The sequence below is a fragment of the Coturnix japonica genome, chromosome 9 (genome assembly GCF_001577835.2).
Source record: "Coturnix japonica isolate 7356 chromosome 9, Coturnix japonica 2.1, whole genome shotgun sequence".
Lineage (NCBI taxonomy): Eukaryota > Metazoa > Chordata > Aves > Galliformes > Phasianidae > Coturnix > Coturnix japonica.
Window position 1 is genome coordinate 11,873,652 of NC_029524.1, and position 27,427 is coordinate 11,901,078.

A 27,427-nucleotide genomic window follows, 5' to 3' on the forward strand; every position below is an offset into this window, starting at 1 on the left:
AAAAAAATCACTGAAGCCCAAGGAGGTAGTTCTGGTTAAAAGCAGGCTGAAGCCTGAATTCAGCCATATAAAGCAGCTTCTGTCTTACACCAGTAGTATTTTCCACTGCTAACCCACACTAGGGTAGAGAGCTAGAAAGAAACAGCCAGGTAGACTGCTATCTGTGAAAGCTCCTTCATCTGCCTGTAAAACATCAGGTACTCAGAGATGGCTCTGAGGCAGACCAATTCCAAGCATACACAGCCAGCCTGGTGAGAGTCATGAACATAGTTTATCCTATGGAAATGACTACCGGATGTGCACACATTGGAAAATGAAGACCTGTGTCAATCCTATACTCAAAAACTAAGTGTGCATGGTCACAACTGGCACTGAAAGGATGCAGCAGGAGATGCAGCAGAACACCTTCAAGATCACTCTCACACCCTTGTACATTTCTTTTGGAATGATTTATTTTCTCCTTATTTATCCTATATAAGCTGAACTTCCTGTCCCCACTTACCCCTGCTTCTACTGCAAGTCAGTGAAATGTGTTGTTCTTCTGCCGTCCCCCAAAAAAATGTAACAGAAAGAATCTGGATAGTGGACAGTTTCACACTGCAAAAATGACAGAGTGAAGGAGGAAACAGTAGCTTCAGAGAATGGATAAAGGGAGATATTGGGACTATTTTAATTCCTTTCCTAACAGACTCTTCCCTCCTTCCATTATTTTCTCTCCTTTTACGTTGGGAAAAACATGCTGTCTAAAGGAACAATGGCATATGGCACAACTCAGAATTCCCTTTTACCAGCAGGCCTGGAACGAAGTGTCCCACTGAAAGCTGACTCTCTTAGGAACTTCTGAGAATCCCATTTCTAGCAAAGATATCCACTACCTTTACAGATGGAAACGTTAAACTGACTCAGCAAAGGAGCTATTAATCTGGAACAGGTTTAACAAAGGAACAAAGAGGAGGCATAAGAAACCCCAGCCTCCACTTCTGAGGCAGAAGGGTGCCGTGGTGGATGTGATGCTGCACAGCCACATCCTCCTCCATACACGTGTTGTACCTGCCTGATGACCTTATACAGGCAATCCAAGTGCCACAGAAATCACTAGCACCCTTTCATGTAGAACTATCTGGAAAAAGGAATTTCTGATCTCTGAGAAATTCCAGCATTTTCAAATTTGTTTTTCTTCCAGATATGAACAAGAAGCCAGAATTCCACAGGCCGTGTGGAACAGACCTCTCGGAGAAAAAGGAGGGGAAGAAATGGAGGTTAAGAAACTTGATTCCAGGAGGAATAAAAATCTTGTTGATATTTTCTTGATAAGCTTCAACGGGGGCCAAAACAGGCCCACAAAGTCTGCAGGTTGGGATTCTGGGAGAAATGCATGAAAAAGAAGAAAACAACTGATGATCTGCAAAGGTCGATAATCAGAAGCACTACAATTGATAGGTGATTTTCAAACTACCTCTGGCCATACAACGCAAACAATTCACATATTTTCAATATTTGCAGACAACTACACCATACACTAAGGGTCCAGCAAAGCATTTCAATATGGTTTTCAATTTCAGCACATGTAACCCCACTGAGGCACGTACAGTCATAGAAGCACAGAATCACAGGGGTTGGAAGGGACCTCCAGAGATCATCGAGTCCAATCCCCCTGCCAAAGCAGGTTCCCTGCACCAGGTCACACAAGTAGGCATGCAGGCAGGTCTTGAATATCTCCAGAGAAGGAGACTCCACAACTCCCCTGGGCAGCCTGTTCCAGTGCTCCATCACCCTCACTGTAAAGAAGTTCTTGCACACATTCATGCGGAACTTCCTTCGCTCCAGTTTCTGTCCGTTTCTTCTTGTCCTGCCTCCTAGACTAATTCTCATTTATTCATAATCCTAGAGCATTATTTTTTACACCTTATGCAACAGTCTACTGATTTCTAAGCAAGTCTCACTCTCAGTTCCAGTCACTGTTGAGTCTGCTATTTCATACTTTAACCAAAATCTGCTGATCCTTGGTATCTAAAGTCAGCCCTTTGAAGTCATATCAGTAAAATGGAGTAAGATTTCAGTAAAGCTGAACATTCATAGTTTCTTTTAATACCGCTGAGCATCTGCTTCATTCCCTTTAACTCAACCCACAACACCTTGAGATGTTCACAGGGATAACAATACACATATTTATGACAACACTGTCTCCTATTTGAAGTCTCTTTTCTAGCATGTGAATACGTTTGAACTGCTCAAAGGACACTTAAAACTCCTAATGTGAGAAAAAATATGCTTTATGAAATGATTTAGAAAAGTAAGATAATAGCGAGAAGGCAGTTTGCCACTGATAATATGCCCTCCAGGTGTTTAGTGATGATAATGACAAATTTTGTATGAAGACAACACAATGGGGCACCTGACCAGAAAAGAGGCAGATAAAATTAAGTGTCAGTAAATATGAAGTGGTTCATGGAGGAACAAACAACTTTAAATATTTCTATTTGCCTACACAGTAAAGGGTTCTGAGCTGACTGTTACGACTCTGAAATGAAGACTGCGATGGGGTTTGGCAGACACTCATCTTCTAAATGATTGCTTCCAATGTAACAGCTCAGGACCTTCAATTGAAAATGACAGGAAATAGGCTTGAAATACAGAAAGGAGCTCTCTTAAACCACTGGGTATTTAAGCAGTGGAACTCCTCACCATATTATAGATGCCAAAAGCTTACACAGATTCAAAAACAAAGTCACCAAAGGAAAATCCCTCAAAGACTATTAAGTACAAAATATTGTGTCTGGTTCAAAAATCCCTCAGCCACAAACTGTTGGAGGCTGTGAGAATATATGAAGGAAGTGTCAAAAATGCTTGCATACTGGCCACTGTCAGAATGACTATCCCGAGCTAGACAGACGGCTGGTCTGACCTGGTATGACTGCTCCTGCATTTTTATATTGCATTTTTCTGTTTTCTTGTTTTCAGAATTGGCTTAAACATATTAACTGAAACAATCGTAACATTTACATTTACCATAGTGTGTCTGACACATGGAAAAGTTGGCACAGAAAATTTCAGCCCAAAGCCTTCAAAACTTAGTAAATTTATGACCAACCAGACAAAGGTAAATGTTAAATGTTTTCAACTTCAATAAAAGAGATATTTATCAAACCCTACCTTTAATTCAAATAATATACTTGGTACATAGCAGCAATGTAGGGTAAATATGCAATAGAGTGACAATATAATTATCCCTAAAGTGAGCTTCGTATACTCAAGAAATTCACAGTTAATCTTAAAGTTCAAAGAAACCCAAATATGCTGAGATATAAAAACACATACATATTATGCATCCAGACATAGTGTGGTAACATTTGCAACGTTTCCCACAGTCTAAAAGACTCTAGTGGTTTTAGAGATATTCTTTGCAGTTAAAATACAGAATACTAGTAAACCTGATAATATTCATCAGTTTGGATGGAATTTCTTGTGTGTACATATATGCTACGTCTTTGTTTGAGAGGCCAGCATCTATTAAATTTAACTGCTTCCCTTGTGGACTTAAATCAAGGGTGGATACTAAACTAATACATTACTATATATAGTCTGTTTATAAGTAATTCTTGTTTAGCTGTTGCATCTTTTCCACATAGTTCAGAATAGAAGCTGCCCTTGTTCTCTAGCACAACCTTTACCATAAAAGCAACAGAAGAAAGTAATTACATTTAACTGGCACTACCCTTTTTAATGGTTTACAAATATCCTGGTGCCAGCCTATGCTTGACACAAAAGGAAAGGTTAAATACATTAAACATTTGAAGCTCAACAGAGAGAAATACTGGAAAGTATATGATAACTACAGACAAGCTCAGAAGAAATGGAAACACTAATGATGGAACTGTATTGTTTAGTATAACACTGGCAGAACGATACTTTAAAAGCATAGGGAACATGATGTTGGAAACATTTCTTAATGGGGAGACCTAACAGGCTGTGGAATAATCACCCAAGAGAGATGGAGGAAGCCCTTTTGACTGAGTCATTTCTTTCTGGACTCAGCAAAGTGTTAAGAACACTACAGGGGAAAAATGTACCAGTAGATGGGAAAGCTACCAGGTCTACAGCTCAAAACACCAATGCATTTTTGTTCTCAGCAGTAGCAGTCGTGTACACAACAAAACCAAATTAAACAAAAAACTTTTCAGTGGTGAGTGGGGATTGACTTGTGTAGCCTCTTGCATCTCATTTTTGATTTCAATATGTTTACATATATTTATGGATATTCTCTAAATTGCATTTCTAAAACAGATGTTTTCCCCTTGTGCGTGCCTAGATCAGCAGTCACTGCCTTTTTTCATCCAATGCTGTATGGTGAGAATGGCTGCAGCTTTATTGGAAACCTGTCCTGTCCAGGGCCTTGCCAAGCGTGACTAGTTTAATGTGACAGATTATAAAAGAAAAGAAGAGTGAAAAAAAGAGGAATAATGAGTGCCAGGGAAAGATTAGATTCTCCACACATTTCTGCATTTATTGACCTTTTTTCCTTCGATATACCATTAGTTATACAGATTTACAGCTCAACGTGGCAGACAAGCTGTCAGGTGTACTATTTAGGTCATTGATGATGTTATGAACTCTACTGGAAACTGATTTCATTAAATGGAAGTATGTGACTTGACATTTGATACAGCAAACATCTGACATTTTAACTGGTACTTCTACAATTGGTAATTGGTAATTATTGAAATCTTGCTAATAGTTTTGCATGGACTTAAAAATTAAAATAGCTCTGAGAAAACCACATGTTGGGCACCAACAGTATATAGCATCCATGCTGAAAAGTCATTGCATGCGAGCACACTTCAGTGTCAGTGTATATAAATCCATAGATCAGTCTGCAGAGAAACAACATTTAATCCTGAATTTCCTGAAGCTTCATTTGGATGGTTTCCTTTCAGCAATCTCTACATCACATCTTGGGTCATAAATCAGACTGAAGTTGCATTTTATTCATTAATAAAAATACTATCTCTTGGATTTGACTCAAGGAGGAAGTAAAGAACCTATCTGCAGACAGCCAGTAGAACCATGGCTTAAAGTGCAGGACACCACTCAGAGCAAGGCTCTACCTGCATTATCACCAGCTCATAAGCAGTATGATTTCATGCAACTGTCTATAACAGCAGAAGTAAAACTTCAGGTTTATATTTCAGAAGCAAAAGAAATACTTCAATGAAAGCAATGAAGAAACAGAAGCCATACCCAGATTCTCACCGTGTGTCTACTTGTTACATTAATCAAAACTTCATAATTCCAACCTTACACAAGACCTCCACTACAGGAGCTGAGTTTGGAGCTTGGTGACAGTTCAGTTGTAACATTCAAGATGCTCACTTTTTCTAAATACTTTCAGGCTACAGTCTTTTAAGAAACTCTTCACCACCTGGTAATGTTTTATTAACAGAAGAGGAAGAAAATGATTTTCATGCTTGTTCACGACATAAATCCAGCATTCAGTGTCCTGACCTCAATGCAAACAGGGAATAACGTCATGAGAATCTACACAGCAAGTTTCACTGATGTTCAGATAACATATGTGAGGTCAGGCTGCACAGTTTATGTCAGCCAGATACAAAGACTTTGGAGGATGCAAGTCACTGACAATCTTCAAAGAGTTAAAAGCAATGACTGGCACTAGCTCTGCACTTTAGTTTGCGGAACTTTAATCTCACAGCCTTGAAACGTGTCCTGTTGCCTGTGTTAAGGACGGCCAGAAAAGCCAAGCCTAAATTCTAGGACTCCTGTTGCTGATGACAGTTCCATGCAGCTCTTGTTTTCCTCACGCTGCAAGACCTGGCTGGTTTTGGCACATCCTGTCTAACTGCTGCTGAGTGATAAGGAAATATTTGCCTTGAGCCGGAGCACTAAACACCTCCTCTGTGGTTAGAAGAGATGTGGCTTTCTCCACAGTGGAGTGGTGATTAGATTGCACCGTTACCTCCATTTTCCACCTTTGCTGCATTAATTGCTTTCCCTTGTGCCCCTCACTGAACAAACGAGCTAAGGAAATATTCTAAGAACAGCAAGGGTTTTTGAATACAGTGAAATGTGAGTGTGCTGACTTTTGGAAAAGGGGTTGGCTCTGCAGAAGTGTGAGAGGAGGAAGTCGCTATTTGACCCTCAAGCAAGAAATTAATTGCCGTGATTCTGGTCCCTCTTTGCCACGTGTACAGTTGGCAAACCTTAGCTCATTCCCATCATCTGCGGAGGGGGAGTGGGGGGGTGGAAATCAGTATTTTATTCCAGGTTTGTTGATGTCCTATACTTCACACTAGCATTGCTGAACTTCACAGGAATACTATCTACAGTGCAGAATATATCCCTCTGCCCTCACTAAAGGGTCAGTGCTTCAAGGGACAGCAGAGATTTAATTTCTCTGTGTAGAAAGCTGAAGGTGACAAATCAATCTTGCCTTCACAGAAGATGTAAAAGAGCATCAGTTCTACCTTGGTGGCAGAGGAATAAAGATGGTGTGTAGTATCATACCTGACTGTCAGTCTATGCTTATATATAGCCACATGTACCCTGGGAAAGCCTTAACACCTGAAGTGATGCATCAGCAAGTACATCATCCTGCCAGCACTCCTGTAGCAGTTGACATAGGCACCTAACCTTCATTAACAGCATATAATTAGGGCATTCTAATCACCTCCAGAGGTCAGTACCAAGCTCTCCTGCATCTCCTCTATGCTCAAGGCAGTTATCCCACTGCTCCCATGCTTCTGTGAAACAAGGTTCAGGTAGAACATTACTCTCTCTCAATATTTTTTTTTCCTGTGCTATCAAAAGAGAAGGGTTTTTACAAAATGCATTTGCAGCAGTTTCAAGTAAAACACAAGATTGGATTATCACTCATGGTCCCAAATACAGGTCACAACCCTACCAGGTCAGAATAGGAAGGACCTCTCCTGAACCACAGCCTCACATTCTAAGTGAAGTAAGCCTTACACAGTACAGTGGAGTCACCACAGCTTACTACAGTTAGCTAATATACAGTTGTTTCTTGTTTGTGTGCCCTTAGTTTATAACAGGATGACTTGATTCAGTTTAACCTTCCTCCATTTCAGACTAAGCTAAACTGTTATGTCCCTGCAGCCACAGGCTCAGGGCACTGAGCAGACAGTATGTGATGACGTGTTGAATTCTGGAACACAATTGCATGTCTGAACACCTACAGACAGACAATAATACATACAGGATGTGAGTGTTACATTAGAGACGTCGCCCATGTGGCAGAAAGCAAGCAGAAAGCCAGGGAAATGTCTGAAACTGGCATTCTGGCTGCCACCTCGTTCATAAGCAGCAAAGGCATGAGTTATGCTTCCTGGTTTACCAGAGCCTGTGCTACAGAAGTTCCAGGACCAGCTCCAGGATGAAAAGGTGATGTGGTGATTTACCTTCTCTGTCTGGCAAAGGAACGGTATGTTCTTAGTGATGATGGAGACAAGGCCCCCAAAGAAATGAAAGAAACACTGCATTCCCTTTCTTTAGGATAGAAGCAGCCAGTCTGCATGAGTCACTGAGATCCAGAAGAAATAGCATGGCATTCAAGTTAGGCAGCAGTTCTGCTAACTACAGCACCCACAAAACAGAAGAACTGAGCTGCACTTATCTTTTTACGATACCACATGTGCTTTCCAATGGATAACCCTTCTGCCATACCCACATGTTAGAGATGCAGAAGACCTCTGATTTAAGGTTACTGCTCTAAGTCCAAATGCCACGCAACTTTGAATTTGCTCAGATCTTCAGCCAGTGTGAATCAGCATAGCTCTACTGAAGTCTGACTCATCAACACTGTGTTTGTTACCTTCAAAAGAAAGCCAGTGGCAGAAAAATACATACTTTTAAAGTTTTTAACAAATATAAATAAATTATTTGAAATGGATTGCTAAATATCTTTGTTGGTACAAAACCAAGTAGTTTTAACTGATGTTATACAAAGAAATGGTGGGGTTTGGGGATAAACTGTAATGGTTCCATATTGGTCATTTTATGACACTGTACAGAGATAAAAGAAGAATGTTCTAAGATGTAATGGTGCTGAGGCTAATATAAAGAATGAGTCCAAGAGTGAATGAATGCTTAAAGCAGTTAAAGGGAAAAATAAACTGAAAGTTGAAGTTGGAATCTGCTATGATATGCAAGAAAATTATCCCCATGATTGAAAAAGCTGACAGATTTTCAGTAGTTGAACAATTGTTACAACTTCCTCAAAGTGCAGTTTTGATGGAAAATGACTGTAAGTCCAAGTTTTGAAAATAATGCAAAGTTTCTTGGAATTATTTCAAACACCTTTTTCCTTCCTTTGCTCAGACTTACTTGTTATGTAAAACAGCCATAAGAACTGAAAAATTTAACCCAGCTCTCACTGTATTTCGTGCTCTTATACCACTAAAAGAAAGAGCCAAACAAACCCAACAGATTATGCCTATGGAAACCTCACAAAAAGTATCTGCTTGGATGCCAGTAAGAATCTGCTTGCATATTACATAAGGTGAAAAGAAACTGCTGAAGAATTAATAGACTTCCAGTTCATCAAGCACCAAATCTCAAGCTCATCTCCTACAGGAAGCATTTACATTTTGTTAAGCCTGCACACATTGTGTTAAGCTAAGGCAGGGGCACCCAGTATGAATATAAAGATATAGGATTCAGCAACTGCAACAGTTTCACTTAAAAGCTAATTATGACACAATAATTTTCCATACTATGGAAAATTCTCACCTTTTCTTGAAGAAGAGGGAGAAAAGAGAGCAGGAAACATCCCATTACTTCTACAAAGTGAGTTAATACAGCCAAGGATGAAGATGTAAACTACCTTAGGACTTGCCCAACAACATCAGACAGATGCCTGCTTCTTTGGAGAAACACATTCTGTGTTGCTGCCAGGCACCTCTCTACAGGAAAGGTGGCATCTGCAGGTATGCACTGTGAAAGTGATGGAAGCACTATAAAGTCTTCCAGCACAGAGACAGGAGTACACTACCTAACATGGTAACTGAGATATGCATACATTCCTTTGGACACCCCAGCAGAAATAACAGCAGCAGTGTGTTTCTTGAATGAGGGTGGGGGAGAGGAATGCAACACCCTCCCAACCACATATACATAAGACATCTCTAAAACACAAAGTCATTCTATTAAAACTAGCATGAAGAAGCTCCAAATGTAGGTAACATCAGGATAATTTTCTAGGCAGAGTTAAGGCTTCTTTAAGATGGTTTTTGTCTGGATATCACTGAACATTCTAGAAATCTGCCAGAGCCATAAAGAGAAAATATAACTTAGAATATCAGAGAATTATCATTCTCTATGTCGCCTTCCAGAAGTTAAAGGGCTGTGATTTTATTAGAACACTGCTGTTGTCAGACCACAGAGTAATATGCTGACATTCTGAGCTGCATTTAAACCCAATATGTATTTTTAAAACTACATTTATGTTCCATCATAAACTGACAATGCACAAAACTACTGCCACCATGACGGCAACTGAACTTAAAATGGAAAAGACTCTACTGGAAGCAGTGTCATGGAAAGCCCTTTTCTATGTCAGGGGTCTGTCTAGGGCTTTGCATCAGTGCCAGTCTCTTGATTCAGAGCATAACTCTCTCAAGCAGAGCAAATTGCCAGTAGAGCTTGTGGAAGATTCAGCTTTTTATCATTCTCCATTTGCAGGGACTAATGAATTTTCTAACTACAGGAAGAAGATAGACAACATCAAGGACTGTAGCAGAATTCAGCCCTTGTTCAGATTCCTTGTCAAAAAAGGAAGCACACACTGCAGTTAGTAAGGATAGTCAGACAATCCATTGGTCATGTATAGCAGTTATCCTGCCCAGGCAGCTTGTTTTTTGTTTTTTAAAATGACTTCTCTCATCAGCCTTGTCTACAGCTACCAGGGCAATTTGGTGGCATGGGACCAAAAAGATGCTCAGATGGTGAGAACAGGAAAAAAGAATGGGGAAAAAATTGCTAGAAAAGAGTCTGTGCAAGTCTGAGATGACTTTGTGTTTTCAGTATTGAGCAACCATGGAGAGATTATTTTTCTTCACCATATTTTTCAGGGTCCCCTCTACATTCTCCCTCACTCATAGATTTCAAGGTATAAATTCTTGATGATATTATTTATTCAACCTGTATTAAAAGTATGAAAACTGACCCCGTAATCACACTCATTTTCCTATGTTCTCTGCAGGTACATACAAAAAAAAAATCATTTGATAGCTAAAGCAGCCTGAGCAGTTACATGCACTCAGTTGGGGGACCTTAGCAGTTAGGTCCAATACAAGTTCTCTCTCCCTCCCTCTGCATGAAATCAAGCAGACATGTGAACTCTTGAGACAAAAAACTGTCTTCTGGTTGTATAACTGGGCAACAAGATCTTGACTAAAAAGCAGAGTACTGGGACGATACCGCAACTCAAGTCAAACTGTAAATTGTTTACTTAGATGCTCAAGCCAGGGTAACAACTGTGAATGCAATAATAAAGAGCTAATATCTACTAAGGCTTCCAGGGCCTTCTTGCTTAGTCATTCATCCTTAATGTTTCTAATATGTTCCAAATGTTCCTACTGTGTATATGTTCCTCATAGAGATGTAAAAATAATTAAAATGTGGTCAGCTTTATCATATGCAGAAAGAAACACCACCACAAACTCAGAAGAGGGCTGAAAACCAGATCCAAGTACTATTTCAAAGAATTCTGAGGTGTTCTAAGGTTTGCAGTCACTCCTATGAATATTTTTGACATTTACACTTCTGTAGCCCTAACAGTTTAATTCAGTGAAAAGGATTGCTCTAGACAATGTATACACACTTAAAGCAAGATAGTCCTTGGACATCAATCTTATCCTGTTGACAGTATATTTACTAATTGCTTTACTACTTTACCTACCAATTGAGACAATCATGCTGCCCATCACAAGGCCAGAAAGATGAGAAGACCAGTGCTTTTAAAAATACATATCTTACAGCATAAGCCTGGAAAAGGAAGAAACTCCAAGAGGGACAAAAGAGCTATACATCAAATCCATGACTTAACAGAAGAACAAACAGGACACAGGAATAAATGCAATGCATTCCAAAAAAGCCCATCTAATACTTCAAAAAAGAGCAATATCCTCTTCATGGCTCACTGGTACTCCCTGAGGAATTTTGGAAAACATTCTATTAAGACATGCTTTGGCTGATAATATCGTAGAGCTGCTGGGATTTGATTTGATGTTTTCATTCTTTTTTTTCTGGTTTCTTGATGTTTTGATTTGTGAGAATGAACACTTGTCTCAAAAACAGGAACTTGGTTACTGAGGAATCTGTTTATTTCAGGCTCTTTTTCCTAACTTGGTATCAGTTGGAATTGCTCGCTGCTCTTGGTATTTTAGGGGCCTAATTTTAGGCCCCGGTTTTTCAGATGTTGGCCAAAAGCCCCACTCAGCATCTCTATATAGAAAAAGCATATTGGAAGATTTACTTCTATCTCTGGTAAGGATTGAAGACTTTTGAAGACATTTTTTTTCCTCTGAGTTCAAATAGCTCTAGGTTTGCCACCCCTTTCCCCCCCTCCCCCCCCCAAAATTTTTGACACAAGCTAGATTCTGAAAAGACAGTTATGCTGACAGATCTACAAGACTGAGTACCTGCAAAGGGCATGAGATGGACTTCTGGCCCTGGATTCACTTCAGGTACTTTCAAATGAAGGGCTGCCTCAGGTTAGCTGCAGTAAACCTGACATCCACAAGCCCAGAAGGTGGGATAAGGCAATTCCATCACAGTCAGGACACAGCATCCATGTGACAGAAAGAAGAAAGAGCCAACAAAACATAAAGACAGGAGACTGAACCCAATCACCTTCTCACAGGCTTGGTACTAAGTCCACAGTCCTCTGCACCCTGATCCCCATACCACCCTGATATGAGCGTAACAAGGAATTTCCCAAGGATGAGCTTGGCAGAAGGCAGTTTGCTTTTGACAGGAAGAAAACTTTTCCATTAAAAGCAAATATCATCCTAGGTATCAGAGGCAAGTGTTAGGAAAAAGACACCGATGTTGGCTTTTTATCCAAAAGGCAATTCTTTAAAGAACTTTATCTCCCCAGGGTTTTGATATACTGCAAAAGGGATGTCTCCACTGCTTCATCCTTCCCACTCTGACAAGCTACAAGGCTGGCCCCAGAGCATGGCTATGATTTCCCCACTCATCCAAACACAATTTTTAAGCCCCCATGAGGCACTTTCTGACTCTTCAGACATTCCTCATGCCCCAGCAGCACTCCTTGTTGGGGGCTGGGTTTGGTTTGCACCTGCCATGTGAAAGCTGAGAGCTGCCCATAAGCAAATAATCTCCTCACACAAGCAAAGAAAGAAAAGATTTGAAGAACTATTGTGCTCTAACTGATTTACCTACTGCAACTTTGCATCCTTGCTACATCCATTATGTCTCTTAGATACTATCTATCAGTTGTTTATATACCACAGTTACATTTTTTTCCCCCTCGTAAATAAGTGACACATGGACCACTGATAACTAACAAGTGCTAGGAAGGAAAACACTGAAGGCCCTGCTTACAACCAGAGGAGAAGGGGTGGTGGAGGGAATTATTTGCACAGAATTCAGGTTGGGTTTTCAAACCAGTATTTATGGGTTTGGAAAGAGCCAAGAACAAAAACTTTGAAATGGTTATTAGGGGTTTTATGGAAACTAGATGAATGGATGGCTTCAATGGGAAGCCAAATAAATATTAAAAAAGGATAATTTAGGACTGGCAGAAAACCTTGGGATCTTGAAATAATAAAGATAGAAAAAAAATAAGAAAATAAAAGCTTTTGAAAAGTGTCACAAAGCCTCTGGAGCCCAGAACCGACACATCAGTCTTAACAGTAAACATGCTATAATTAGATCAAGGGATAACAATTGTTAGTTACTGCCTTTTCATTAATGATTATTATTAACACAAACTATGCTGTCCTGTGCATTGCACCCTAACCACAGCAATACAGTCACATTAACCATCCAGCAAGCACGAAAAGGGCATTTCAGAGAAGAGCCAGAGTGACCCACAAATAACACAAAGTTATATCCACTGAGAAGCTGAGTAGCTTCTCCCACTTTATCTAGTAAGCCATGCACATGCATTTGAGTCTTTAGATGGTCACAGCAGTGCCTGAACTAACCACAGTAGTATCCCTGCACCACAGCAACATCCCTTCAGTGCTGACCCCGAGTTAGTGGGAGCTATATCTGTGGAATGTCTTTAGCTGGACACCTCAAAACAAACCTGTGATCCATGAGGGAAATAGAAAATTCTTTGCCCTCCATCCAATTTTTTATTGAATAGCTCTAAGGTGAGAGTAATAATCTATTATAAACTGCAACAAATAAGGGAAACTGAGGTAAAAGGCAGTGAAGAAATCAGCCAAAGATTGCTACTGAAGCTTTCCTTTTGGGGTAGAAGCTTTCATTACCTTTTCCTTCATTCCTTTAAAAAGGCTGTGAAAATTCTCCTTAGTTTTATACCGTGGGAGGATGAATAAGGCACAAGACTTCAATTAGTGATAAGGAAGCAGCTGTCAAAAAACTGCAAGAAAATACATAAAGAAAGCTCATCTGCCTTAACTGTAATTTTTAAGTAGCTGATCATAAACACACACAGAGAGAATTAAAGTCAGCTTCTACATCAGATGTAGTCAAAAGAATTAGTTATACCTGCTCTCTTCTCAAGTATCTTTCCAAAGAAGCCAACAGGACAGCTACTGATTTAGATGCAATTAAGAGATGTAGAAAAGGGCTGGCAGGCTGCTGCCAGGGAATACTAGGAACGCACTGTGTGAAATAGCCACTTTGGAGTCATCCTCCTTGGAACAAACTTAAAGATCACAACAGCATAGAGAGCCACCATGCTAACATGTTACTCTGTTGAGCAGTCTTGCACCTTCCTTTTTGTCTGGGAGGTATCTGCTACTTGTTTGGACAGTCCATTCTGGGCACCTTTTAGAAAACCAAAAGGTGAGGGTAAATTGAACAAATCTGGAAGGGAACACAAGGCAGAGGCAAGACTGCACTGATTGTAAAGGATGCCAACAACACTGAAAAGGGATCAGATCTCTACTGCAACCAGAACTCAAACCCTGATGGTTTCAGTGACTGAACAGCTCAGACTTGAACAAAACAGGGTGCATATGTGCAAATACACTCATAGAACACTAACCTCCAAATACTCCCAAACCCAAATGACATCAAGATTTTATTTAATTATTGTATTTTAAAACCCCTGATTTTCTTGTGGTGGGGGCCTCAGAACCATTGGAGACCTTGGGGGGTGGAGAGGTGCCAAAGGCAGTTGAGGCCTGGGAATATTTGCCAGCTGGACTGTGAGATTTATTTTTGGTTCTTAATTTTACTTTTTTTTCCCCCTGTTCTCTTTGCACATTCTGTGTCCTGGCTCTCTGGGATCTGTAAATGCTCAGCCTTATAAACTGCAGACCTGGACAGTGCTGGGGTGTCATTCCCTAAAACTGAGAGGGCCAGTGCAACAGGGAGAAGCAGTTTGATGTATCAGTAAGGCTGCCTTTTCACAAACTGCACTAATTCTTATTGAGCTTTGAAGACTCAGTTTTGCTCTTATTTACACTTCTTCAGCTTTAACAGCTACCGCAAACTTATACCAGGGATACAGAGTTTGGAATCTGGGATTCATTTCCTATTATAAAGAAAGAGAAAAAACACACTTTGAATCCAGCTATCTTGCAGACTAAAACTTTGTTCTGCATTTTTCCTTTCAATGCCACAGTCTCCTCCACTCCTTCTGCCTACTTCCAATTTTCAGACGAACTGCTGAGATGCTGAAATTCAAACTACGTGAATACATACTATACAAAACTATTGGAAGGACTATTGGTTCAGTATCTTCCTACTCATACCTTATGTATAAAAGCAAGTTCCTCTGGTTGCTTGACAAAGCAAGGATGACTGGAATTCTGCCCAGAAGTGGTAAGTGCCACAGAAGCCTGTCCCTGAAGCTGCTGCCCTCTATAAAGATGGATGAGAGCATCCTGAAGTCAATCCTCAGCTAAAGAGGAGCACAGAGCATGGAGAAACCTCCATCACAAACAGCTGAAAACTCAGTTTGATGCAAAAGACACTGACCTTTCTCACCTGCAAAGAGGCAACCACACCTACCAGCTGCATAAAGAAAGAGGACTTACAAAAGTAATTTGGATCACATGGACCTTCACCACGAAGAAGGGCAGAGAAAAAAAATCCTTTTAAGTAATAATTATGAGGCACTGACAGAAACAGATCTGAAAAGAATGCCAAGAGAAGGAAGAGGACACTAAGGATTCTAACAGGCAGGAGTCACAGCAAGTATTGGGAGAAACTGAGACTGAAGGCAAGGAACTCCTAAAGGGAAAAATGGCTCATTAATATGAGCCATTTCACAAGGGACTGAAAGCAAACTCACAGCTCTTGCCACTCTCAGAACAAGGCACTACATACTATATGTGGGCAGCCTGAAAATACCTCCAATCTGCAGCTCTTGCAGAAGACAGTATGTAGCCACTTTGTGATTTATTACCTACCATGTTTCTTAACATCTTTTCTTCATGAGTCAACTCCTGCAATACCTGAAGCAAAACAGATCCACAGCTCAGACACAAGCGAGCTTGTCCTGTGCATCAGTTTTACCTTTAGTAGCTCAGAACCAGATAGGTTTTCACAATCCTGCTACAGAGCAGACAGGTAAAGACATGGGGAGGAAAATTCTAGATGAGCACTGCACAGTTTACATCTTTATCCCCTTCATCCTCACTGCATTTTCTGATCCCTTAACTGCACACATGAAGCAAAACACCACTTGGAATGTGTGATCCTCTCTTGAGATTTTGTCATCTTCAGCCTAGTGAAGATGCTCTTCCTTCTGCCTTACTGACAGCACCCTCATTACCACACTTCAGTTGTTTCTTCCAGAAAGGACAAAAGCTCTCATCTGGAGGCACTACGAACATCAAACAAGGAACAGCTTGCACAAACAAAAGCAGAAGCATGCTACATATCTGCTGTCCAAATTATTTGGCAAGTAATAAGTATACTAGAAAAGAACAGATAAATGAGAGGGAAAAAATAGAGAAGTTATTTCCTTACAAATATTATTCTTAACTATCCTGACTCATTTTCCTCAGAATACTTTGACTGGAACACGGTACTTCAATTCTTTGGAACTTCTTTTTTTGAACTGCTCTTCACATACAACTTTTGTAAGAATTTGTTTTACTGGAACAGAGGAGGACAGGAATTGCATTCACCCATTTCAAAAGCAAGTAGCAAACTTCTTGTTTGCTCACTGTTCATCTTTTGTGCTCCCGCACTGTTTTAGACTTCTTTGCTGTAACATATTTCTGTCCATGCTGAAATCCTAAACAGCAACCACAGAGTGAGACCCAAAATGCCCTAAACAAGGATAATTAGAGCATAAATAAATAAATAAAACATAGCAAAAGTTGCTCTCTTACCACCGAATACAAGAAAAACTCCAAACAAGGCCCTTCCTTTCCCACCACTAATTCTCCTTTCTCCCTCTACCCTCTCCCCCCCCAAACTATACATTATTTCTGTACACAGTTCAATTTTCAGAGGCTTTTAGATTATCTGTCTGGGTCACACATCCATGGATGACACACCTAATCCATACTGTATGCCTGCTCAGAGCAAACCTCCTAATGGCAAAGTTAGTTAAGCACACAAGCTGCGTTCAGATATTAAGGCTCAATCAGTAGCTAATACACCCTATGTGCTGCCACTGCTTAGAAAAAAGATTTCCCTACCATCTACTGTGTCTCTTTCTTTTCCTCTCCTGAGATCTGATGTCAGACAAAGGGAGATTAGAGCTTTTCTCTCTACCAGTGGGTCAGTTTCATTCTGTTACATTAATGGGAATTGCAGGTGAGCTTCAGCCCAAACGCTAATTTCTTCAAACAGCAGAGAAAAGGCTACATGCACTTGGGGAGAAAGAATATACATCCGACTGTACAATCTCAGCTTTCAAGGGGAAATGTGCAGCGGAAAAGAGGAGAAATGACAGGGGAAATTAAATTAAAATGAAAGAAAAAGAATATTAGTAACAGAAGGGAACTTCTACCTGTGGCGCAGGCCAAAACGCTTTCAAGATGCTCAGAGAGAACACACGGGTTTGCAGGAAGCCCAGCAGACTATCCAAATGCAATGATGATGATTCAGAGGGTTCTGGAGAAATTGCTCTATTGCTACAGCCTCAGAGAGCCTAGCTGCTGAGTACAGCTCTCACCTTGGTGACACTCTTGTCCCTTGCTTCTCTGGGTTAGCAGGAGCTCACCCACAGAGTTTGCAGGACAGCCCTACAGGCATTCCTGCAGTATCTCAGCTCCCTGCCAAATGGTCTGGTACATGCTCAAAGGCACAGTGAGCAGAGCAGCACTCTGAACAACACAGCTTCTTAATACTCAGTGCACTGTCGCAGCTGTATTAAGGTAAGATTTTCATAGGTGTTGTACAGCAAGAACATAGGATGCTGTTTCTAATTACAGCTCAAGTTGTTTGCTTGGATCTACAGAACCATCCTCAAGCCCAGTCAGACCTGCAATAGCCTCTCAGGGGATAGGCATTGTGTACAGGCTGCCATCTCCAGAACAGGCTGCCTGGAAACCACACATCTCCCATTTTTATCCTCCTCATCCTTCCCTTGTCCCATCCCGGCTATCTGACTTCCCCCTTTGCTCACAACAATGTTATTTGTCATAGCACTACAGAGAACACAAGACAGCAAAACGCAACTTGTTAACCACCTTTCAGCACTAACAGAGTTATCAATCCCCAATGACCTACACTGCAGGGATCTCAAATATGCTTACCTCTGGAATGACATTGCTCTATGCCTTCTCAGAACCTTACCTTTACCTAGTCTCTGGCCCAACTCTTCTTCATCACAAGGTCAGTCTTGTCACTCAGACTGTTCAGCTCTTTGCCTATTTGCTGTCTCAGAAAGTTTTATCAAATCACACAGAAAGAGCTCATCACTTCTGCCTAGCGTAAGCTGCGTACTCACACAAAATCACTTCTCCCTCTGCTCCCAGACTCCTTTTTGAAATGCCTTTTTTCACTGTTCTTTCCTTTGTCACCAATCCCTTGTCCAAAACAGTCCCAGTTTGCACTGAAATCACTTTCAGAGCCTTTCTGCTATCCACCTTCCCTTTCCAAGTATCCTGCTAGTACCTTGTAGAATGGCATCCCTGTCTCTACAGGTCACCTGCCTGTAACACCTGGATTGTATTTGTATTGACAGAGTACAGCTTCTCTATGATCACTAATCTTTGAACATTCAAGGTTTCATATAAACATTCCAGTTCATTTAAAAATGGAATACTACTTTAAAAATAAATAAATAACAGCCACGTATAAATGACAGAAAAAAAACTTCCTTTCCCATTTCTTCCTTTAAGTTCATGGAAGTTGCAAGGTTTCTGATATGAACAACAGCCCTTTGAGTAAAACTTGGCAGATTTCACACCACTCATTTCTCTTAAGGCCAGAGCAGGACTGCATGACATTAACAGCTTCCAGCCATACTATCGACAGGAGGAAAATAATTCCTTCTGCTAGCAATGACCTTCTAGCTAGTGTGCTAACAAAGCATACTAAGTGCTCACAGTCTTTCTGTGCATCATTGATTTTCCCAAATCATTGTCGGGATTTCTGGTAATAGGTTCATTAGTCTCACAACAAAGAGATGATAAAGGTATCTGCTCAGAAGTAACCATGAGGAACTGTAAAGCTCTCAAGGACATGAAAATGTGATGATTTAAACAGTAGACTGAATGGTGCGCAAGTTGTACTGCACAGCATTGCTCTTCTCTCTGTGCTGTTATAAGCTGGGACACAGTCAGGCTCACTCTGATCAGACACAGATGACCAGATCCCAGACTGATCATGGATTCTGCCCATCTTTGGGCTGTGTCCAAAGACCTTGCAGTTTTGTCACAGCTCTGCACAGTTTATTTCACTCCATTCTGTTTACTTTCACTCACTGAAGCTCAGTTACTTTTATTCTCCACACTCATCTCTATTGATCAATACTGTCTTTAGCAACACTTATTCATATCTAGCAAGTGGAGGGGAACGTCCACACGTGATTACATGTCTCACAGATGACCCTGAATCTGGAATAACATATTAATGCTCTGTTTCACATGCTAGTGAAAGACAAATGAAAAGCCCACTGTGTAACTAGGCTCATGCAGCAGAGCTACAGCCTCCATACAATAAAGTGCTATGCAATACAGCTACAGTAGTTTGTTCAGAACTAGATCTAACTGGCAGCACTCTTTGTAGTGCACACTTCCCTGTACAGAAGTTTGGGGGCATTCTGCAATACTAATTAACCACAAAACAGACAAAGGTGACTGAAAACTTGCCAGTCTTTGTATTGTCTACAGCTACTATTTGACCACTTTTGTGATGTTTGTAAACTTTGTCATTCACCCACATGAATGTCATTCATCCAAGCAAAGTCTCAGCAGCACAGAGTACAGGGGTAGGATTACCTCCCTCACTCTGCTGATCATGCTTTTTTTGATGCAGCTCAGGATCTGAGCACATCGCTGGCTCATGTCCAGCTTATCATCCACCAGTATCCCAAGACCTTTTCAAGAAGTCTGCTGCTTATTACATCCCCCAACTTGTACTGATAAGGGGGGTTGCCACAACCCAGGTGCAAGACCTTACACTTGGATTTGCTGAACCTTACGATGTTCACCTGGGCCTGCTGCTCAAATCTGTCTAGGTCTCTCTAAGCAGCATCCCAACCATCTGCTGTATAGACTGCACCACACAACTTAGTCTCATCAGCAAACTCGCTGACTGTGTACTTGATCCCACTGTCAACATCATTGATGAAGATGTTAAAGAACACTGACCCCAGCACTGATCTGAGGGACACCACTTGCCACTGATCCCCACTCAGACATTGAGCCATTGATGACTACTCTCTGGTTATGATCTAACAACCAGTTCCTAGTCCAAACAGTCCACGCACCAAATCCATGTTTCCAATTTGGAGAGAACAATGTCATGGGAACCATGTCAGAGGTCTTACTAAAGTCCAGATAGATGACCTCAGGGGCTCTACCCTTGTCCTCTGTCACAGTTACACCATCATAAAAAGCAGCAAGGTTGGTCTGGCAGGACTAACCCTTGGTGAAACCACGCTAGTTTTCCCATTGCCTAATTGTCTAATACTTAGAACTTGTATGGCACCAACCACATCTATACATGCTTTATTTCTTGCATATCACATGTTTTGTTCCCCAATATCTATGTCCTTCTGAAATGTGAGGTTTCAAAAGTGGTGGGTTCCCCTCCCCCCCCCCCCATTTCTCTTACATGATAGCATAAAACAGAAATCACAACAAATTGTATGGTTTATCTCAATCCACAAGAGCCAGGAGTATGTCTAGAGTATAATGTCCCAAGTTCAAGCGATTCAGTAGTAGTGAGACCATCTGTGCTGTTCTCTTCTCATGACCATTTTTAATATTTTGATGATGCTACACCTGCAGGCTGAAATGATCAGACCTCATGATCAGAGAGAAGCAGTTTTAACATTATTGAGCAATCTTTTCTGGCTTGGTTTTTCTGTTTGTAGTATCACTAAGGAAACTAAACTTGAGATTGGTGATCTTTATTCAACATGTGCCTTCCACAGATATGATCTCAGCTAATGCATATCACTTAAGTCCAGGTCATTCTTTCCTATTCAAATACCCACGTAACCAGGTAGAACTGAAAGTAAACAGCTATCACTGTCACTCTGATTAGATTTTTATTCCCAGTACATAATAAGTTATAGTTACCTCTAATGGCAGGCTGCCCAGCTTTAGAACTATAGTACCTATGATGCTCAAAAGTAAGTGCTGTGTATTTTCTCTCAAGATAACAAATTAACAAATAACACACTTAACTCTCACTTTAATGTCTTATAGCACTTTATAACAATGGGATATAACTACCTGTGGGAAACAGAGGCAGAAGAATATGATGCAACTCACCTACAGTCATGCATCTGGTCTGGAGCAGTCACCAAGGATAGAGTTCAGAGCTTTTGAGTCTCAATTCAGTGCTTTCTTCAGGTGAAACAGTCTGTGAAACATACCAGGTAAGATAAAACTCATCACAGATTCTGCTTTAAAGCCAAGCTCTACCCTACCCTTCTGCAGCCAGTGCAGAACCTCAAGTACTATGCCAGCATTCCTCTCCTTCACTTGGTAATGAAAAATAACATCCAGGTGTACTCCTTTATCAGATGATCTGTATTTCTCTAATTGCTACTATAAAAATATAGTAGTTTTTAAATTATCACTCATTTAAACAGCTACTGAAAGCATCCAACCTGTTTCTGCTGAGGACAACACCAGATTTTTCTTTTTCAGCTGGTCTGGCAAGCACTTGCACCACTTATCAGATACCGCAGCCAAACAAGTACATCAAATCTGTGTCCTTCCATGGTTCTCAGGAGGCATACGACCGTTTTCACAACACTGATGTTGACTATATCCCCACAGTTACTTCTGGTTTACTTGACAGTACTCTAACACTTTCAGGCAGTATTAAATACCTCCCAGAATTGGGCCAGTAGCCAGGGCACAGATTTGGCACATGATAAATATTAAGCACAGTATCTCCTTGTTACCACAGCAACTTGAAAAATACAGCAAAAACAGTCCATACCCCTACAGAATTCCTGAGGATGAACAGACATATACTTTTGAAACATTGAAACAAATATAATGACGCTCCTGAATTGCAAATAAATTCTACTTCATGCAGACATGACCGTCAGAAAGCCAGATGGCGTCTATTGATATTGAAACTTCCTATAATCCCCTAAAATCCACTGGATAACATACAGGGAACTGATTGTACCAAAGCTTAATGGAAGAAGAACAACACTGAAAGTTAAACTTCTGAATGTTTTGGGGAAGTACTGATTTATATATTTTTTTTTTTTGACAATTTATTCTTTATCAAACTTTCGCCTGTTTTAAAAGTAGGCATATTTATTTAGTTTGATATATTGTGCAGTTTAGATCTTATCCAACCATCTTACTGTGCTTGACCCAAAAACCATATAAGAAAGAACTTCGTCTGTTGAGCTTTGGCTCAAGGGTTCATATAAGCCCATGGCTGCTCCAAAGGAGTCAGTTAAATGGTTCCAAGCAATATCAAAGGAGAATCGAAGAGGGCAGTCTGATACCTCTTCAACTGTACTCCCCTGATTTAGACTTAAAGGGCACTGCTCATAGTGGAAGATGGGAGCCTCACAGCCTCCACATTCAGATGAGCTATTACAGACTTGTATAACATCCAGTGGTTTCTTGGTGCTACTCTCTTACCAATGAATACAAGAATTCTCTGCTATTACAAGATACTCCAGGAATATTTGCCTGTGGTCAGAGTCAAAGTCGCCACACAATACTCTCCTTGCAACAATACCCTCATTGGCCTAGCTGCACTGCAGCCTTCTCACGTTGTCTACACCCAGTTATGATACCAGTTACTGTAACACTATAACACAATGAAAAGTACAGTAATGACAGGGTAGCAGCAAAGTCTTAAACTGCAACAAGTAAGGATGAGATCAAATGCAACAGCTGATGATACAGAAATGAAGAAAAGAATCCGCTTACCCTGGAAAAGCCTGCAATACTCTGAGATCTCCAACAAAATCCCCCTACCTCCACTGCTAACCCCTAAATGATGTCTGGAAAGGGATGGATCCTGGCTCCACCCCTTCCAGTGACACAGGTACATTGCATGCACCTGAGCTCCCTGTGTTGGCCCACCCTTCCCAGCAGCTGCTCAATCACTGCTTCAAGCCATGACTTAGATTTCTGATACAATTATTCTCTGGATCTATTACGTGCTATAGCAATAATGAACACTGTGTCCAGAGACTATGTCACTTTTTTGTCTTCACTGGGATGGGAACACATTCAATTAGAAGTAAAATTGAGCTGAGCCATCATCCAAAACTTGAGTCAAAGCTTTGGGAATTCATAAACTGTTCATTAACATTTTCCTCCCCAATGGCTAAAATTGCTGTTTGTATTTCACTGACTTCAGCTATTGTTATCAAAGGTGGAGAATGCTACTCCAAATCCATGATACAAACGATGCCAAACTTTTGAAGTTCATAGCAGCACGGAGTTTTTCAATCTGTGGCTATGCCCACAAATTAAAAGGAGAAGTCTCAAATAAGCATAAAAAGATACTGATGGCAAATACCTGTGACTGGTTCTGCTGACAAAGCTAAAACTCAGTATTTCAAGTAAATCCGTTTATGACACAAAACAGCTATATGCACATGCTCTCTGCTGTTTCACACTAGCATGTTTTGCTTTGACTTGTGTTTCTCTGGGGCTCTTCTTCAACCTTCCTAGATCCTTCCCAGAGGCAACAACACCCCTGCTTTGTTGGAACTGGACTGCTGTGAGATCAAGTGAGGTAGCTATAAGTGCACACAGTCTGTGGCAGAGCCAGACAAAGAGTCACCAAAACAAAATGTTGTCAGGTGCATACTGAAAAACTGCAGTTGTGTTTCCCACTAGAGAGCTTCTGATCATAAACCAGTGATCTAAGAGGAACATAAATGCCACAGGCTGTTAACAAGGTCTGCTCCCATCATAAAGATACCTTTATCTAAACACCCTTGCTCTCAGACCTGGATTTTTTCACTGTAAGTCACATACATGTCAACAATAACCTGAATTGATGCCAGTGAAAATTTTGGATGTGATTGCTTTGAATAGCTCTGCCTTGGTGTTCTTCTGGTTGTTTAAACAACCTTTACCTACTAGCTTTTGCCCTAGAGTTCGCAGCTCAGAAATAAAATACACTAAGAAAACAAAACAGTGGGTTTTTTTAGGAGATTAAGTGAAAGTATTCCTTAATTTATACATAGTGATGCTTTAAGCTAAATAGCTGGCACCACCATAAGAAGACGGCGTGGAGGGGGTTTCACTGTGGACTTCCAACAAGACTGCTCCCTTCCTTCAGTGTCAGAGAAGGTTACAGGCTTCCAATGTGCTGCCCTGGCTGCATCCAGGGATCTTCAGAGCACAGTGTCACCCCCACCCAGTTCATCTGTGCCTCCACATCACCAAGTTTCTGCTGGAAAAGCTCAGTTGTGACACAATCAGGAGTGTGACATACAAGAAATTCTCACTGCATCAGTATTTCTTCCAACCAAAGATAAAGCAGATGTAGAGTAAGAAGATACTTCAGTGACCAGCAGAAGTTGAAGCTGGCACAACAGGCACACACAGAGCAGCTCTGTGCAATGAAGAATAATAGTTTTCCTAACTAGAGATAAGTGAGCAGTTTCTGGAACCAGATGCAGACAAGACTGTGTCTGAAAGTGAGGCTCCCCACGTCTCTTGCTCAGGTTATGTGCAAACTGAAGGCAAGTTGGTGAGCACAGAAAAGGAGATCGGAGCCAAGGAGTGAATCCCACAGAGCTGTAGGCAGGCGGACCCAAAAGAAATCATACAGCACTTTACAGCCATGGATCTCATAATGTTTTACAAATGTTCTTTGACCCTTTGTGCTGTTGGATTCACCACACGCAAGTGCTCATTCCCTGTGAAGTGCAGGAGGAACCTACCAGTGCCCAGCAGACAAAGCAGCAGTTCAGTTCTGTGCTGACCAGGCACACTCACACATTTTACCTCTCATCTTAAGATCACACTGTAGAATGAAGCTTATACTCAGACTGAAAAAAGAAGCAAGAAAGGTTTCTGAGTGCATCTGCTTCCTTGAGACGAAGATGGAGGTGGGCCTGAGTATAGTCCTTCCTTAAAAGAGCCAACAGCTGCCTTCCAGCAGTTCAGGAACACTTAACAGAGTTTCTGTTTCCATTTGCTTATTTTCTTTTTTTTCCAGCTTATCTCTTTTTCAGACTGTAAACTTGTGAGGCAAAGACCAAATTGAGTCTGAAGAATTCAGTTTGTCAGGGGAAAAATGAATAAGATAGCCCTACAGAACAGCTCATTTATATTCTAGACGAAACGCAACTATCACCCAAGTGATTGCTACCCAGAAATGTACAATAAAATACATCACAGGGACATGGTACTGATCACTTAACCACGGGATAAGACAACAGAAAAAAAAGAGTTCTGTAGTAGTTCAACTAATGCATGGAAAGCTGAAATCAGGCAGTTTGTGGAGGATGGCCCCAAATACACCTTTGGTCCCACAATAAATTAAACTGATTTCAAGAGTTTTCATTTTTCCTGGTGCTGTCATTGAAAAGACCTACGAGTCAAAGGGGAATAAAACTGAGCTGAGGCAACTAGACCACAGAGATGGCAAAGGGTCAGTGGGGCTTAAAGAGAAAAAAATCCAAACCAAAAATCAAAAACACCCAGAAGAGTTTATTTTAGTAATACAGGTTAGGAATGTCAATACAGATATCTATCTCCACACAAATACATATAATGATTTTTCACGTTGACAGCATCTGTTTAAAGATGATTTCTATGGCTGTCGGCCAAAGGTTTGGAGAAGTGTTATTTGGCCCTGTATGTCACTATTATGGAGACAGACCACACTCTTGGGTTATTTGGTGTACATGACAACACAGATGTGATTTTTGAAAGGCTGGCTCTGGCTTTCTAATTAACTCTACTCTCCCCAAGGCAAAGCTGATATCTGCCGATGCCAGTCCTTCATTTCGGTCAAATCCTTTCCAGACCTAATATTGGCAAGCAGCAAATTCTCATCTTGCTGCTTTCCTCTTAAAGTGTTTCTTTCCTCTGCCTTTCACCTACGAGCAAAGGGGAAACCTAAACCATTCAGCTTCTTCAATGCTGCTGATCTGCTGAAGTGTTCCATCACTCTCAAGTACTAGCAAATCTAACAAGCAAAGCAATGCCAACCATCTGGTGTGATAGTAACCCTTTCCAAATAAACATTTTCCAAGACTGATTTTTCCATTAGGTTCTTGATCCCTTTGGCAGGAACTGTTCTGACTTTAATGAACTGAAATATGAAGCACGCTGCCGCTTAAGGAAGAAAAAGTCTTCACATACAACACAAGGTTATTGCTGAAAAGTGATGATGGCTTTCCATGTGTGTATGTGTTATGCATACACAGGCAACCTCTGCCAGATGCAGGAACATCCAGGATGGAGCAATGCATCAAAGATAACCAAGTGCAAGGAGCAATGAGAAACATGAAGAGGCTGAATTCTACTCTTGCTGTCCCTCTGAAATTTTAGGTGTTATATCTGCATTCACAGGCAGACAGAAGCAAAGGTACCTTTTGGAACCTAAGCATCAGCTTTGAGAGGAAGACAATGAAGGACTGCCCCCCTTTTCTTCCAGGGCTGACAATGGTGATGTGTGGAAACTCAAAAGAGTATTTCTGCTACCTGGATAAGGTGGGGATGGAGCCACAACTGGAATTCTGAGCACAGGGGCAAATAATTACTCTGCATTGGCATTTATTTCTTTTTGCAAGGAGATTGGGAATTTCCAGATCTAATCAGTTCAATGGCTAACTTCAAGCAAAAGTAGCAGGCAGGCTGGGTCAGGGTCCTTCATTGCGGACAATGAATCACTACCCAGCCTAGAGATATTCCCTTGCATTAGTCAGAAGTCAGCCTGGAGAAAAAAAGAGTTTATTTCATCTCTGTTTTTCATTTTCTATTTGTGGTTAGCCTTGAAAAACTAATAAACATGTAGTGTGTCTACCGCATAATTCTATGTTTGCCTGCACGTATAGCAGCTTTAGGGAGCAAACACCATCACTCGTAACAACAGACCTTAAATCAAACAGACAGCCCTCTGTCTGCACTGAAGTAACCATTTTTTCTCCAGTGACGGTTTTTAGCCTCTAATAAATTAGAAATCAATCATATAAACACGAAAACAGAACAGAAAAAAAAAAATGTGTGTTGACTAAAATACGTGTGTGTTTATATACACGAATTTAATACAGGGTGAAAATCTTTCCACAATTCATTCATTCTAGATGCTTTCCAACTGTGAAGTCACACCCCAAATCCTCTCCCACTGCAGTGAGTTCAGTCACACTGCAGAACGCTCCTGGAATTACCCTGGTGTATTTCTCAACACGTGTATTGATACTCAGACTCTCCTAAATGATTAAGAAACTGCTGGTTTTAAATTGCCCATAGGTCTAATGCCAGTCTAACAGCCTGCCATTCTGATGATTTTTACTTAAACCCATCATGGACCAAAAGCCCATAACATGCTTTTCCTTCTCTAAATACCCTTTCTCATTTCCAGAACTTCTCTCTCCCCATCGCTCATGAGCCTAAATAACGCATGACAGGTCACG

The 27,427-nt window shown here is 40.8% G+C and overlaps 1 protein-coding gene across 2 annotated transcripts in view; it reads right to left on the reverse strand.

The window, feature by feature from the left end:
- The window catches only part of OSTN (osteocrin), a 45,785-nt gene extending 24,580 nt beyond the window's left edge, over positions 1–21,205 (reverse strand). Inside the window, exon 1 of one of the 2 annotated variants that reach the window (XM_015871929.2) lies at positions 21,111–21,205. The gene's annotated coding sequence lies outside the window, so the exon portion shown is untranslated. Of the gene's footprint in view, positions 1–17,170; positions 17,430–21,110 lie in introns of those variants that run through there. The other variant, XM_015871928.2, reaches the window with a different exon arrangement.
- Between the last annotated feature and the right edge of the window lie 6,222 nt (positions 21,206–27,427).